The sequence below is a fragment of the Bactrocera oleae genome, chromosome X (assembly GCF_042242935.1).
Source record: "Bactrocera oleae isolate idBacOlea1 chromosome X, idBacOlea1, whole genome shotgun sequence".
Lineage (NCBI taxonomy): Eukaryota > Metazoa > Arthropoda > Insecta > Diptera > Tephritidae > Bactrocera > Bactrocera oleae.
This window is the reverse complement of record NC_091541.1, coordinates 29,920,248-29,929,356: the sequence shown is the minus strand read 5'-3', so window position 1 is coordinate 29,929,356 and position 9,109 is coordinate 29,920,248. Positions and strand designations below refer to the sequence as shown.

At 36.4% G+C, this 9,109-nt stretch overlaps 1 pseudogene; it reads left to right on the top strand.

Moving 5' to 3' along the window:
• Positions 1-6,680: 6,680 nt before the first annotated feature.
• Positions 6,681-7,312, top strand: LOC138858193 (uncharacterized; annotated as a pseudogene).
• The last annotated feature ends 1,797 nt before the right edge of the window (positions 7,313-9,109 follow it).

The window sequence follows — 9,109 nt, the reverse complement described above, 5'->3', positions numbered from 1 at the left end:
CGATGATTGCCTATCCCGTAGCAGAGTGCACGAGTGGTTTCAACTTTTTCAAAGTGGTCGTGAGGACATAAATGAGAAATGAGCCGAAACCCAAAAAATCGCGCCTGGAGAAGTCAAAACTGAAGACAATGCTGATTTGTTTTTATGACTCCAATGGTTTTGTCCACAAAGAATTTGTTCCACCCGGCCAAAACGTTAATGCGGTGTTCTACCTTGGAGTTTTGTGCGCCGTATTCGACGTTTTCGGCCCGAATATCGCGAAGATGGAAGTTGGCGTTTGTTGCACGATAATGCGCAGTCTCATCAATCGACGCTTGTAGCCGATTATTTGACCAAAAATCACATTTCAACAATAATCACCCCCCGTATTCACCTGATATGGCACCGTTCGACTTCTACCTTTTCGGTAAAATGCATTTACCGATGAAAGGAAAGCGTTATGCAGACGTGGAGGCCATTCAAAAGGCTTGCACCGGCATACTGGCGGCCATATCGGGCAACGAGCTAAAACACTCGTTCGACATGCTCTTGGACCGTGCAAAAAGCTGTATTAAAGCAGAAGGAGACTATTTTGAATAAAATTAATTGATTTTGCCTATAAAACCATTTGTTCTGTGTTTTTTTTAAAAGTCCTGTTTGCTTTGGAACGCACCTTGCACATATATATGTGTAACTCTATATCTATCTCGATTAGTTTTAGGTGTTCCAAACAATTGTTAGGTGAACAAAACTATTATATTCCGTAGCAACTTGTTGCAAGAGTAAATATTCGTTTACGTGCATTTGGTCGATCATTGTCTCGTTTGTATTCAGAAGGTGATTATTATCTGTCTATCATTGGCGTCCATCGTACCAAATATCAATTTGGATACATTGCCTACAGCATTTATTAAACCTATCTCTTTTCTTTTTACTTTCAATTTCGATATTTTACTTTTCATATAACGTAACTGTTTTCGTACTTTTAATAATTCTGTATGTAATATATCTTTGTTGTTCGTTCGCCTTCTAATAAATTTAATTATTATATCGCCTAAACCATTTCAGCTATATGACCCAAGTTTGCACAGAATAAATATTTTTTATTCTTTCTTCGACAATGTGAAAACGGATGAAATCGAATGATAACCCGGCCCAAACTCCATATAAAAGTTTTGTTAGAAACTACTAAAAGTGGGATAAATCAATAACTAAATGCATCAGAGACAAGTTTTACATCCGGGATGGCACAAGCGGGTGTTATAGGAGCCGATGTAAAAATTCACAATCACATGAAATCACATATCTCCGGAACTACTTCACCAATTTCAACCAAATTTGATACATAATATTATTTTTACATTCCCATACTTATTACAGTGCAAAAATGGAATCGGACTACAACCACGCCTAAAATATGTGAACTTAGTCTACGAATTACCCCAACTCCTAAATATATTGATTTTCTATAGTATATAGAACTATCCCAACTCCCAAATACTACATATGTATATTGATTTTCGTTATTCTAACACACTTTATGCCGAACATGTCGTTCAATGTGTGAGTCAATATTTATTTAATTGCTTGAAAATATGATCTCTTGTTTACTTCAGCATTGTTAAAATTAACTCACTCAGCCCATCAGTTTCTCTGTCCCAAGTTTTCTTAAAAATTAAAAATTGTGCAAAAAATAAGTAAATAGGTCGATTCATTGTTTTAAATTATCAATTGCTATTACACATGACAATGATTAGAACAGCTGTTTTTCAAGAGGGGCGATTGATTAATCAGCGGCTAATGAAGTTCAATTTATTGAAAGAATTAGCGTGGTACTAACACATACACAACATGGAATTCTTAAGGTATTTACATAAGGAAGAGAAGAACGTTTTCGGTTAGAATTGGAAACTTATGAAAACTTTAACAGAAATCTTTTTTAGTGGTGTTGAGTAACATAGCTCTACAAACAAACTTGTTTTTTTTGCCCTTACTATCTTAGCAAATTTCAATGGTTTTAAGTGTCCAGGTTATGAATTTATTCATGAAAGTATTGCTCTTGCTTTTATGTTTTTATTATTTGCATAATAAAAAATATAGCATGCTTGCTATTTGTAATAAATATAATTTACTAATTCGAATTTTAATATTTATTAGACTCAATTTAATATAATATGTTGTTTTAAGTAGCTTAGTGGATGTATATAATACCTTATTAAATAAAATATAAGGTTGTCAAATATCTCCCTTCCGCTTTTTTGTCTTTTGGATTTCGCGGCTATGTACAAAGCGCTACAGAGCTCGTATCTGGCAACACTATACATAATTTGAAAGGTCTTGACATAACCTACAAAACAACGCTATGCATGATTAGTTTGGATATTGCGTTCAACAGTTATAGACGTGTAAACATGGAGTTCACTAACGCCGAAATTCGCGCTATTTTAAAGTTTTCCTTCGTTAAAGGCAAATCCGCTAGAGAAACGTTCCGTGAGATTAATGGTGTTTTGGGGGATGGTACTCTATCACTTCGAACCGCGGAGGAATGGTTTCGACGATTCAGAGCCGGTGAAAACGACACCATGGATAAGCCAGCCGGCGGAAGACCTGTGACGACAAATACCGATCAAATCATGGAATACATCGAGTTAGACCGGCATATGGCATCTCGTGACATCGCCCAGGAGATGGGAGTTAGTCACCAAACCATTTTGAACCATCTGCAGAAGGCTGGATACAAAAAAAAGTTTGATATTTGGGTGCCGCATAATTTGACGCAAAAAAACCTTCTGGACCGAATCAACGCCTGCGATATGCTGCTGAAACGGAACGAACTCGTCCCATTCTTGAAGCGGATGGTGACTGGCGACGAAAAATGGATCACATACGACAATATCAAGCGAAAACGGTCGTGTTCGAAGGCCGGTGAATCGTCCCAAACAGTGGCCAAGCCGGGATTGACGGCCAGGAAGGCTTTGCTGTGTATTTGGTGGGATTGGAAAGGAATCATCCACTATGAGCTGCTCCCATATGGCCAGACGCTTAATTCTACCATCTACTGCGAACACCTGGACCGCTTGAAGCAGGCGATCGACCAGAAGCGTCGAAAATTGGCCAACAGGAAGGGTGTAGTGTTCCACCAGGACAACGCCAGACCACACACTTCGTTGATGACTCGTCAGAAGCTACGGGAGCTCTGATGGGAGGTTTTATCGCATCCACCATATAGCCCGGACGTAGCGCCAAGTGATTACCACCTGTTCCTGTCCATGGCGAATGCCCTTGGTGGTGTGAAGTTGAACTCAAAAGAGGCTTGTGAAAAGTGGCTGTCCGAATTCTTCGCAAATAAGGAGGGGGGCTTCTACGAGGAAGGTATTATGAAGTTGCCGTCTAGATGGAAACAGATCAACGAACAAAACGGCGCATATTTTAACTAAATCCGATCACTGTAACACTTTTTATAAAGCATTGAATGAAGAGCAAAAAAGCGGAAGGGAGATATTTGACAACCTGAAAATAAATGTAATCAGAGTAAAAAGTATCATGAATACTAATAAATGTTGGTTAAGTGTTACCCTGAACAGGGTGTATTATACGCGAACTAGTTTCTCAACTTTTAAGATATCAATCTTAAGTTTAGCATATAACCTTTTCTTACCAAGAAGCTGCTCATTTGTCTGAATGGCCGATTAATTGGAATTAAGTTCTTGAATGAAAAACTTTTTTATTTGACTTTTTTATGAGATATCTTAATTAAAGAAGAAATTGTTTAGATCGAATTACTATTGCATATAGCTGCCGTACAAACTGAACGATCGGAATCAAGTGCTTGCATGGTAAACTTTTTTATTTGACGAGATATCTTCACGAAATTTGGAACGGATTAATCCAAGGCAATAAGAGAATCTCCGCAGAAATTGTTCATCTCGAATCACTATAGCAGGGTATGCGAACCTTTATGCATCAACGTGCCATTTTTTCTAAAAAAAAGTTTAATGGGGTCATTCGCGTGCCATCAAATAATTTTGACTTTCTGATTATTGGGAAAATAAAAATTATAAATACTATCAAAACTCTTTATTAAATAAAGTATGCAAAAGAGGTACATTTTGGTATGTTTATATTAAATTTCAGTAAATATAGTGTGACTTCTGTTGCTGCAGGTTAGATGACAAATAATTTATGTTAGGGTTGTAAGATGTTACTTTTAGCAAAATGCATGCTGAACTAGATTCATCTGTCAAACGGTTTTTCACCGAGTTTTTAATGTTATTCATCTCTGAAAATAATGACTCGCAGGCATATGTAGATGAAAACATGGTTAAAATAGCATGAGCCAGCTTCTTCAAACAGTTAAATGTGTCTGGTAACGCATTCCATGTTTCCAGAATTTTATTATTAGCATTTTTACTTAAATTACTTGTCGATCTTTCAGTTTCAATTAATTCCAACTCTTTCCTTGTTTCAACAAATTTTTGAATCCATATTGAACTAGATTGGAAATCAATCAGCTGCATTTCAAATTCTTCAATTTCCAACCAATCAAATTGAGAGAAGTTCAGTTTATGAAATGACGTCACATCTGGGTACATAATGAACTTGAGTATTTCCGACAATTCTTTGAACTGAAAGAATCGATCACAGAAATAAATTCTTCAGTAATTTTTTCTTTGTCTGCTGTCTCGTGAATATCTAAATCATTCATATATTTTTTCAAGTTTGGAAAATACTTGTAGTTTCTTGTGATAATATCGTTTCTAAAAACTTGCAGCTTTGCCTCAAAAGCGCGAACGAGATCTATGATGGCAATAATTGTTTTGTTTGTCCCTTGAAGCTTTACGTTTAATGTGTTTAAATGTTGGCATATGTCTGTAAAAAAACATCAATTTTGAAAGCCACATAACGTCCAATAACTGTGGGTATTGTTCAATTTTTCCCTCATTTTGCAAAAACAGTCTGATTTCTTCCAAGCAATCAACAAATCTTTCAAGTACATTCCCGCGACTCAACCAGCGAACACTATTATACATCAGTAAGCCATTATACACCGAGTTGACTTCGTCCAACAAAGCATCGAATTTTCCCTTGTTTAAAGCCTGTGACGAGATGAGGTTGACTATATTTGTAACTACCGCCATTACATTATCAAGGGATATTAAACCACTCTTAGCACACAAGACTTGTTGGTGAATGATGCAGTGGAATTCAAGAATCGAATGTCCTACGTCAGCTTGAAATAAACTTATGAAACCGTTTTTTTACCCACCATACTTGGAGCACCATCAGTTGTTACAGAAACAATTTTTTTTATATCAATTTCTTTTTCAGCAAGCGAATTTTTAACTGCCGTACTTATATCTGTTCCCTTTGTAGTTGTTAGCAACGATTTTACTGCAATTAATTCTTCCTTAATGACGTTTTGTACGTAATACCGAGCAAAAACAGCTAAACGTGCAGATTTAGTGACGTCAGTGCTTTCGTCAAGACATAGCGATATAAAAGAAGCATCTTTAATGTCAATTTTTTGTTGATCTGTTATATTTTCGGCCAGTTTTAAGATTCTTTCTTTTATTGTGTTTCTTGATAGAGGAGTATCTTTGATGCGCTGAATTATCTTATCTTTATTGTCGAAATCTTCAAAAAGAGAAGGCGCGCATGCTAACCAGGCTTCCTTCAAAAACTCACCTTCTTGAAAAGGTTTACCATGCCGAGCAATGACATTTGCCGCCGCGTAACTTGCCGCGCTTGTATTACAATTTTTGCCAACAAATTTAATCATAGACGTTGACTGTTTATTTCTGTCATTCAATGCACTTGCAATTAATTCTTTTTGTTCTGCCTCGCTTTTTTGACTAACAGATTTATGATTTGTTTCAAAATGTCGTTTAACAGACGATGTTCTACATACCACTGTTCCAGAACATAAAACACACACCGCTTTGTCACCTTTACTAATCATGCCATATTTCTCAGTCCACCAAGTTTGAAATTCTCTGTTAAACTTAGTATCATGAACTTTTTGTTTTTTTGCTGAGTTGGCCATATTAAAATTTAATAATAATAAGAAAAATATTTAATATCAGTTTAAAATCACTCGAATAAACTTTACAATACAATTATGTCAACAAAACTCACTATTACTTTATGCGTAAGCAAACAATGCGTCATTCGCAATTGAAACCCACGGCATTATAAAAACAAAAAAAACTAGCGCCGTGCAGCGCTTCCTGCCTGCCGCCACGCTGCCCCCATCCCGCGCACCGTACACTCCGCAGCGTAGGAGCATCGCGTTCGATCGTCTTAAAATACCTAATTCTGCGACGTGCCCAAAATATTGTGTCGCGTGCCATTGGTTCGCCTACCCTGCACTATAGCATATTGCTGTCATACAAGCTGAATGATCGGAATCAAGTTCTTTTAAGGAGCCTTTTGCATTTGTGAAAGATTCGGTGCAACCGAAGTTAACGTTTTTTCTTGTTTTATTTTGAATTAAAATTTTATAACTAAAGGTGTTAAGGTTAAGGGTATATTTTTTTGTCTTTAGGTATACTGTTTGGATACAACGTTTGGGCATAAGAGAAAACCTGTGACCGCCACTTCTCAGATAAAGTAAAATATTTGAAAAAACTGTTGCCAACTGCGGTCGCAGACATACATTTAACTCCTACACCCAGTTTTCAGGTAGAATTTGAGGAGCCTAATTCGACAATTATTTCAAAACTTTGGTTTTAGGTGTATATTTTCTTTCACCTTTAGCATATAGACACCTAAAGCCTCTTCTTAGATTTCCAGAAGAGAGAACTCTTGACAAGTTCGTTTCCGAATGACCCCGAGACGCCGGTTGTTGTAATAGTTCCTTAAAGTGTTTAGAGTTAAGAAGTCGGAGTTTCACGCCAGATCAACAGTTCGTGTTGATTTTTTGTGACGAAATGGCACTTAAGAGTCATTACCAATAGGTTCCTTAATACGATAAAATTATAGGAGTAGAAGATTACGGCGATGAAAATCGTACGTCGCGAATAAGTATTAGCGCAATGACTCTTATGGATCAAGGTATTGGTGGAATGTCTTGGTCACACCCACTCTTCTATTTCATTGTCCATAGATCATGTAAAGGGGATGCTGTCAAAAAATATCTACGAGTATTTGAGGCCATCCCCAAATACAAAACATAGGTCTAATACCTTGGCATTATGTTTCAGACCAGGGATCTAACTTTGTGTATTTATCTAGAATTTTAGGAGTGCCAGAAAAGCGCCTATATTTTCAGGTCAATGGCAAGGATACTTGTATATTCTTTTTTTTGGTAGCCCCACCCTTTAAAAAGCACTAGGAATTGTTTAGAAAATTCAAAAAATAAAATAATATTTATAATAAATAAATTTTATAATAAGAATTCCCAAAATCCCGTGCGTTGTGCTCCCAAGCTGTCTGAAGAACATATGTATGTTTCCAAATAGCTTGCAAAAAATGTGTGTAAAGCTAGCGTCCCAGGTTATGGCGATAGCGTAGCCTCTGGTACGCTCGCTTCATTATAGTTAGTATATTAAGTTAAGACCAGTTAAAATTTTTAGATGAGGACCCAAGAGTTTTAAAGACAATTAGAGTAGAAGACGAAAATGGATCGGACATAACAAATTCTTTCAATTATATTATATTAAAGGTTTGAATTTTAAATATTAGTAGTTTAAAACGTTTGTGGCGGTTTTTGTCACACAAGAGGTGGAGAAGCGTAAGGATTACATCTTACATGTTTTGAAACCTCTTCAAAAAATCTTGGGATTAAGATACGCCAATTTCAAGTGTTTAGCAAGTGTGTGCAATGACAGAGGGGTACAGGATCTTTCCTTGCAAGAATTTCAAGGTCTACCACGACGAGGCCATATCTTTAATCGGATAGCAGTAGGAAAAATTTCAGAGTTAGATTTCGTAGTAGATTTTTTAAAAGAAAACGTATTTGCATATTTCTGCGGTTATTTACATTTAAAACTAGATTAATTATAAACTATTCAATACAGTAAAATTGTATTTATGATTAAAAGTCATTCTAAATTTTTAATAATAATAGAATATATAACATTTTTAATTATGAACATTAGATATCTAGATGATTTACGTTTTCATTTTCATCAACAACAATACCGAATGATCTAAAATTCATTTGATAACTTGAAATACATCTGATAGATTGTTGAAAACTGTTGTAACTGAAAATTAATTTCATCAGCTTCTATATTTTGGTCGCTAATATAGCCCGTTGAACAAGCCAGTTATGATCCAAACAATTAATTTTTACTTTCTGGAATATAGTCTCAATTAATAAAGTTTTCTTTGTGATGTATTTTCTGCAAATCGGTTAAACCGTTCTTAAGTTATAAACAGTGTAACTACCACGACTCACTTTTATATATAACATGTGTGGAATGTCCACAATAATTTTCGATTTATTTACTTTCCAAAAAATGATATAATGTGATTACATATAAAAATAGTGATGACATGCTTACAGCTGGACGATGCGTGATGAAAAGGGAAGATAAAGGTACGTCAGCATGACAGATAGTCTAGGTTGAATGTTGGCATATCTGCTTTATAAATAACTTTTGCAGAGTTGCATTTGTGATTGCCACATCACTCCCCCGATTTTGTCTGGTACTCTTTTGGCTGAGTTGTTTGATTCGACGGATTTTGGCTATCCTCGGCGATGAAGGCTGATTTTAACCGGTCGATGGAGATGTTCACGTCTTTTCCCCGGATTTTGACTTTGAAAAACTTGTCGATGCGTTTGACTACTGGAAATGGCCCCTTGTACGGTGGTTGAAGCGGCTGGCGAATTGCGTCATTGCGCACGAAAACTGATGGTGTTGTGTGCCGATTCTTTTCCACGAATGGTACATGTGCTGAGTTATTTGTTGTTGGTGACGGTCTCAGTGTCTGCATGCGTATGCGTAAATTTCCGACAAATTCACTTTCGGTGACGTTGTGCGTGCGATCTTCGGAAAATAGCTGAGTGAGAGTGTTGCCGTAACTATTTCTGCTGGTGTCGCTTTTAAGCCATCTCTCCATGCGGAACGAAAGCCTAAGAGAATTAGAGGGAGAACTTCAACCCACTTGTCCGTCATGTGGCATT